At 36.9% G+C, this 7,457-nt stretch overlaps 1 protein-coding gene across 2 annotated transcripts in view; it reads left to right on the top strand.

The window, feature by feature from the left end:
• pan (transcription factor pangolin) overlaps positions 1–7,457 on the top strand; it is an 826,450-nt gene that overhangs the window by 460,393 nt on the left and 358,600 nt on the right. The gene's annotated exons all lie outside the window — the stretch shown is intronic.

The following is a 7,457-nucleotide window of genomic DNA, read 5'->3' as shown; positions in this document are numbered from 1 at the left end:
TAATAATAATAATAATAATAATAATAATAATAATGCATTGCTTCTGCGTACCGTACAGTGTCCGGGACGCGGTTCTAGTTATTTCTGGCGTCATACCAATTGAGCTACTTGCTTACGAGCGAAAAGAGATTTACAATCTCAGTGCCGAGATAGGTCGAGCAGCTGCCGCGGCAAGGGCGCGCGAGCAACTGATCCAGCAGTGGCAACAAAACTGGAACGCGAGCACAAAAGGTCGATGGACACACTCCCTGATAGCCGACCTTCAAACATGGCTGAACAGACCACATGGGGAAGTCGATTTCTACCTGACGCAATTCCTCACCGGTCATGGTTACTTCCGAGAATATCTGCATAGAATAGGAAGGGTGGACTCACCGTTCTGTCAATACTGTGGAAACGTCGACGATAACACTTCTTGATTTCACGAAGAATGCTGGAAGAAAGATACGGAGACATAACTCCGAANTCGCGCAGAATGTTGGAAGAAAGACACGGAGACATTACTCCGGACAACATAGTTGGGATAATGATTTCCAGCGCAGAAAAGTGGGAAGCAGTTGCGAGATACGTGAAATTCGTACTCCGCTGCAAACGAGAGGACGGTTGTCTACTGAGGACACCCGAATGAAACGCCCCTCCAAAGAGCAGCCCCAAGGCTCTAGCAGCGCGCTCCTGCATCTGAAGACAAGCAGAATTGCGGTGCCAGATGCTGTATTCTTGCGCGGGCGCTGGGAGTTTGGGTTTTAGTGGGTAGCCCAACACGCTTCGGTGGGAGTCCCACACTCGGGGAAGGTAGTATAGAGACTAGCGCCCCCGGCCAGTGCATAAAGCATTTCCCTCTCCTGCGAACAAAAAAAATGGCAGAATAACACTCGGAGCGTTACCATTGCCTGCCGTGGGGCGACCGCTGTTTAGAAAAACCCTTTTTATTCGATGTTGCTTTGACCAGGGTTTGAACCCAGGCCCTGCGGAGTGGAAGCACGCACTACTTACCACTACACCACAGCAGCCGTAGGTTTCCATTTATCCAAGGTAGGTTGGTATTGGAGATGGGCGAAATCGGACTGTAACCACACCCACTTCCCATATAACGGTATTTTCGAAAAATTCTAGAACTGCGATGTTTCAGTTAATATTGGATGCAAATAGTTGAAAATTAGTATGTGAAGTAGAATTATGGTAAAAATAACATTATTATGACATTTTTGAAAAATGGGCGTGACCCCACCCACTTATGATGAAATGCTGTATCTCAGTAGCCGCTTGACCAATCCTTACCAAACTCTGTACGAGCCTTGCCTAGGGCATCACCACTTAGCAGAAAATTAGATTATTATAAATGTTTGGATAGTGGGCGTGGTGCCGCCCACTTATGACCACAAATGTGTGTCTCGGTAACCGACATTGTCAGCACAATTGTCGACAATATTCCACAATATCACTGTCGTTTTCCAAAAATTTTCACAGTTGCCTACAATCGTATATAAAACAGAAAAAATGTCGCCTACAATTCTGGCAGTGAACTTTTATAGAAAAATCGACAATTGTCACACCAGTCACTTTTACTAAATAGGCCCCTGGTAAAATATTGTAACAGAGATCGCTACAGTTACGCCAAAAATTTACTGTATATTTTATCGTATGTTACAATGCATTAATTAACGTTTGTGCCATACTAAAGTATTTTGTATGTAGTAAATAAAAAAATATAATACAAACAAATTAAAAAATTTTGGTAAGTAGAGAAAACACTCCTGTAAAATTTGCACTTACGACAATTTCGCGTAAAGGGGTCGATTTATAGAGTATATATTTTTTTTATCAAAAACAAAACTAATTTTCGAGTGTTATTCTTTGTCTGAAATAATCATTATTTTTTTATTTTTTTTGATAAAAAATGATTATGTTTTAATGGGTTTTATTTTTTCATCAGAAACTATCATGTATTTTTAGTTTAATTTTCTTAAGATTTATTTTTTCGGTCGAAAATAAAACTAATTTCTTGAGCCTTATTTTTATATCGGAAGTAAAAATTAACTTTTGAGTTTTATAGCAGATCGAAAAACTCAAAACACCACTCAGCTTTCTATTAAATGTTTACTTGTAAATATGTTTTGCTTTGTACTCGTCAGCACTTGTACTCAAAAATTACAATTTATTATTTCAGAGCGAAAAAATAACAATAAAAAAATTTGTTTTATTGTTGATCAAAAAATATAACTCAACATATAATTTTCATTTCTGAGCAATATAACAAAACTCAGAAATTTATTATTATAGTTGATCGCAAATTTTAAAACCTTAAAATAATGATTAAACATACATTTTTTTGATAGAACTCGTGAAATCGCTCTTAGGTTAAAATATAGTCGAATGTAGAACTGGCACGACGATTTGCTTTTCCCGCCACTATATTTGTTCCTATACCTTTGTATACATACATACACACAGAATTTCATATTATACATGCACCTAGGCTCAAATGCATACACACTAGAGGTTTACGCCGACAGTCTTTGCGTCGGCGGCGTGGTCAACTTCAAAAATAATCGGCGGCGGCGGCGACTCCGGCGCGTCAGGAAACGCCGGCACTACTGCCCATAAGGTAGATTCCAAAGAGCCATGAGGCTTCCAATCTTATCATGTCATCAGATTATAATTCTAGTTAATTCATTCATTGAATTAGTTTTAAATTTAAACTACGTTACTTGCTACTTGAATTCAAATGTTGAGTGACTGCTGCTGATGGATGGGCGAACAGAAGAAAGTCTATATAGTATATACATATTTTTGAAAATTTCAAGACCCTACCCCCTAATTTTATTCGTTTTTATGAGAAATATTATTGCCTTTTTTATGGGTTTTTTAAGGGCCATTTAGAGGTCGCCACCTGTCGATTTAGGTCAGAAAATACGATTTTCTAGATTCATGAGTTTTTGAATAACTATTTTTGCTTGGATTTCAAAGCATTTTTTAAATTTTGACCATAGATAGCTTCCACAATTTGAAAATATGTAGTACTAACGTACAAGAAAACGAGTTTCGATGGGCACCCTAATATACGTACATACATCTCTATGTACTCTACAAATCCGTGTGTACTATTTCAATTTAAAAAATAAAAAAAATTTAAAGGTTAAGTTATTGGGGTAATTTATGTCGCTATCAATAAATTTTTGCAATAAGCCTATCAACCGTTATGTTAAATTACGGAGTTCTTACAATTTTTTGCGGGTTATATATTGAAAATAAGGTTGGCCTACTTTTTTCCAAAAGTTTAACCCATCAACTCCCACCATAACGGGCCTTTTTGACCCACTGTTTAAAAAATGGCTTATAAATGGTTAAAATTTACACTTATATATTAAGCGCCAAATTTTTCTAAGGAGAACACAATGTAATGCAAAATAATAGTAATTTTTACCAAAAATGGGGCCTTAAAAAATAGAAAATATTGCGATGCGCGGGAGCAAAACCTTCCTGGGGTTTGGCCACCACTTAGGAATACTAACGTAATTTTCACACAGCCACCTAGTTCTTGTATACGTCTGTGGGACCCCAGAATAAAGTAACTTACGAATGTAAAAATTAGCAAAAAAGTGTTTGCTTTTTATTAAAATTCTGTTTAAAATATTAAAAAAAAAACACACAGGAAAATCAACTAGTCTTTATTTTATCTCCAATAATTGAGGAGTAAGATGCAATAAGGGCGCTTCTGTTAAAACTGCTTTCTGAGATATTGGCATTAAGTTTTTGATGTGTTATAACTTTCTGGTTGTTGTAGTATATAAAAAAGTAGTATTGTCGTAGTATTGAAAACAAAATTGTCTACTGCGGGAAAAATCGTCAGATTACCAGTATTCGACCCTAATTTAACTTTAATAAAAGCTTTCGATCGAAAAACGTGTTACCTACATATGTTTTTTCTGAGTTACGGTTTTTTTGGAAATGTTCAGTGGCCCAAATTATGCAAAAAAAAACTCCTTTTAAAAATGTAATTTTCATTTCGTAAAATAGTGTATTTATACGAGTAGTATTTAGTTCCTTCAAACAATGTATTTCAATGTGCATACAACACGAAACCTTTTTACAAAATGCCTTAGGCGCCGAACGCCGCCGCAGATATTTTCGTAACTCGGCGGCGGCGCGTGAGAAACGACAAAAAACGGCGGCATATACCTCTAATACACACAAGCATACTTCACTGTAATTGTAGTAAATATATGCTCAACCTAGTCCGCAAAATTACAATGGAACTGAGGGTACTTCTCAAACCAACCTTTTTGAGGGGTTGAAAATTAAATAATACAAAGCATTAACAACAACAATAGGTGAAACTGAAATCGTGGGAATGGAAAATTAAAAACTCAAATCGAACTAAATAAAAAGCAAAGTCAAGAATACAAAAAAAAACAACATCAAGGAAATAAACCCAAAAACAAAAAAACAAAACAGCGAAAAGCGAACATCGCTGGCGCATCAGGGGGTGCGTTGGCTTAAATCATCCCAAATATGTCAAATGAAAATGCGTTTTCGCAAAAAAGCCACACAGGAATTAATCGAATACATATATACATGAATGTATCTAGTTATAACAAATTGCGCACAGCTCGTGGCACATTGTTGCTTGAACCCAGTAGCAACGCGGGTCCAACCACAATTATAAAACACTTTTTAGCAGAAACACAATTATTATAAGAGGAAAGAACAAAGTTTAAATTTACATTTAAATAACTATTCTTATTAAAGGTGTTATGTGCGCAAATAAGTACTAATATTACCTTGTAAAAATTTAGAATAATTAGTTTATTGGCTCATTCAATTATTTTTGCAACTGTTTTTATTTTTATATTTGTTATTTAAAAAGTTATTATACTTAAGTCATTATAGATTATTTTACAGTAACCAAAATTACAAAAAAAGGTATACACTTTCTAAATTTATGTATGTCCAAATTTGGGTACAAAATCGTGTAGTGTTATAGGTTAAAATATATTTACCCTGAAATAAACATACATTTTTATCGATAAATCATGGAGAAAATGACATACCTTCTTCTTTAAGTTATTTTAGTAAAAAACTTAATTGAATATTTCGTTAAATACTAATCACTTGAACATATTAAAACATTATAAAATGTACATGTATTACATAGAACTCACCTGCAGAAGAAAACCCCTTTCACAAAATTAAAATCGTCGCCCTTATGGCTGTTGGCGTTCTTTAGCGTTGCGTTGACGTTGGCGACGATTCAACAGTTGACTTTGAAAACATGAATTCAAATGCAGCCTTCCAAATTTGGCAAAAATTGGCAACGCTAACGCCAACTCAAACCAGAAATATGGCCAACTCTCAACTTTTTGGGTGCGTCGTTTGAAAGCTGTTGCAAATAATTAAAATTATGTGAAGAACTTTTCCTTTTTAATTAAATGCGGGCAAGAAATACAATTTTTATGGAATTATGGAAAGATATGATATATTAATTTTTCTGTCATTAGTATTTTAATTTAGTGGCCAAAGCATTCGCTGCCAAGCGTACATTGTTGTTATAAGCACTAGGTAGCATTACTAATGTGATCAACTATTTCATAGCTCAAAGAAGTACAGGTTAGGTTGGGTTAGGTTAAAGTGGTTGGCCCAGGCAAGGAATATATTTGGGCAACTATGATATTGTCCTTTGTGTAAAAACTGAACAGAGACCCTTAATTTAGTCGGCGAAACGCCGCGAGCCGGTTACCAAATTTCGAATGCGGCTAATTTCGATGCCTGCGAGCTCAGTGTTAGTTAAGAAGTGCGAGCCAAAATGCTTCCATCTTAGCCTCGCGAGGGATGGACAGTCTAAAAGAAAATGTATATATGATCCCACCTCATCTTCGCTCTGACAACCCTTGAGAGGTAATGTGTTTTTCGGCAAATTTAAGGGGTAACGATGGGTCACTCGTGTCTTGCGCTGCAAAAAGTATTTTAAAGTGCCCGATAAAAACACTTTCTGCCGCTGAGAGACGTCTTCTTTTTCTTGTTTATGTCACAAAAAGAGCATCGCTTTCCCATTCCATTGGGTACTTAGTAGAGTTCATCATCGGGAACACGAAGTGTGCGTGTTAGTCTAGCAATTGCCGAGCTAACACCAGACCCTACCATCTAAGAGTGTACCGCAGGAGGACAGAGGCGGCCCTAGGTGGCCTTCCCAATGCCAGCTCATCGTCCACGCAGTTTCCCGCGATGTCACTGTGACCCGGCACCTAAACTAGCCTTACTAAAAAGTATTCCGACGCGATTGACAGAGAGGCCAGACATTTCTTTACCGATTTCGAGGGCTGCATCACACCCTTTAGCAGTGAGTGTACCGCTTCCCTGATGGCAACTATTTCCACCTGAAAGACACTGCAGAAGTCTGGATGCCTGAATTTAGTTTTGGTCGAGAGTTTCCGACAGAAGAAATCTCCACCCATCCTGTCTCCAAGTTTTGATCCGTCCGTGAAGAAGTTTACCGCTCCATTCTCCGGATGGCCCCGCCCTTCCCAGTCCTCTCTTGAGAAGAAGGAGTTAGAGAAGAAGCTTCTGGGAGCCATTTCGGAGGCGCTGTAATCTATATGTTCAAGACGAAGTCAAAACCATCCAGAGCTCCAGAGCGTTGCCACCCGGTTTCCCTGAGCCTAATAGCAGTTCGTTCTGTGGAAATTCTGTCTACAATATCCGCAGGCGCCGCTCAGTGCTATGTCCAATACGCAAAATTAAAATAAAATAGAGTGCTTAGAATATTTAAGTACTTAATACAAATTTTTATAAATCTAACCTTTAATAGATTTGTAAGTTTTTTAAATACTATACGTTTAACAAGTAAGAAAGTCTAAGTTCGGGCGGAGCCGAATATTAAATACCCGGCACAAGTATTTAATATATATTTTTCACCTTTCCGAAAGCTACCGCTACATGGTAAGCCGGGGTGTATCAATTTTGAGTAAATTAGCTTCCTTAAATTTCGAAATATTAAAGTTTCAAGCATTTCTGAAATTTACCGTTATATGAAAAGCGACCGTAATTTTAGTCCGATATAATAATAATTTTCAACGATTTGTATTTATGTGGCAAGCACAATAACCATGCCGAGTTTTGTACCAATTGGTACACCGGTTACCGAGATACATATATGTGATCATAAGTGGGCGGTACCACGCCCATTTTCCAAAATTTTATCATAAACNTATATGTGATCATAAGTGGGCGGTGCCACGCCCATTTTCCAAAATTTTATCATAAACGTATTTCTTGGTAAAGAATTGTTGCAAGCATCAATTTTGAATAAATTAGCTTTAATATTTACTGATTTATCGAAGATTTCGTCTTTCTCTAAATTACCGTTATATAGGATGTGGGCGTGGTTATTGTCCATTTTACGCATTTTCCAAAAATTTATATTCTTATTTTTCGTCTGAAAATTATTGTAAATATCAATT

Source organism: Rhagoletis zephyria, unplaced genomic scaffold (genome assembly GCF_001687245.7).
Source record: "Rhagoletis zephyria isolate East Lansing unplaced genomic scaffold, Rhagoletis_zephyria_1.1 Rzeph_scaffold_00004, whole genome shotgun sequence".
NCBI lineage: Eukaryota > Metazoa > Arthropoda > Insecta > Diptera > Tephritidae > Rhagoletis > Rhagoletis zephyria.
Note: the sequence above shows the minus strand (reverse complement) of the source record. Positions and strands in the feature narration are given on the sequence as shown.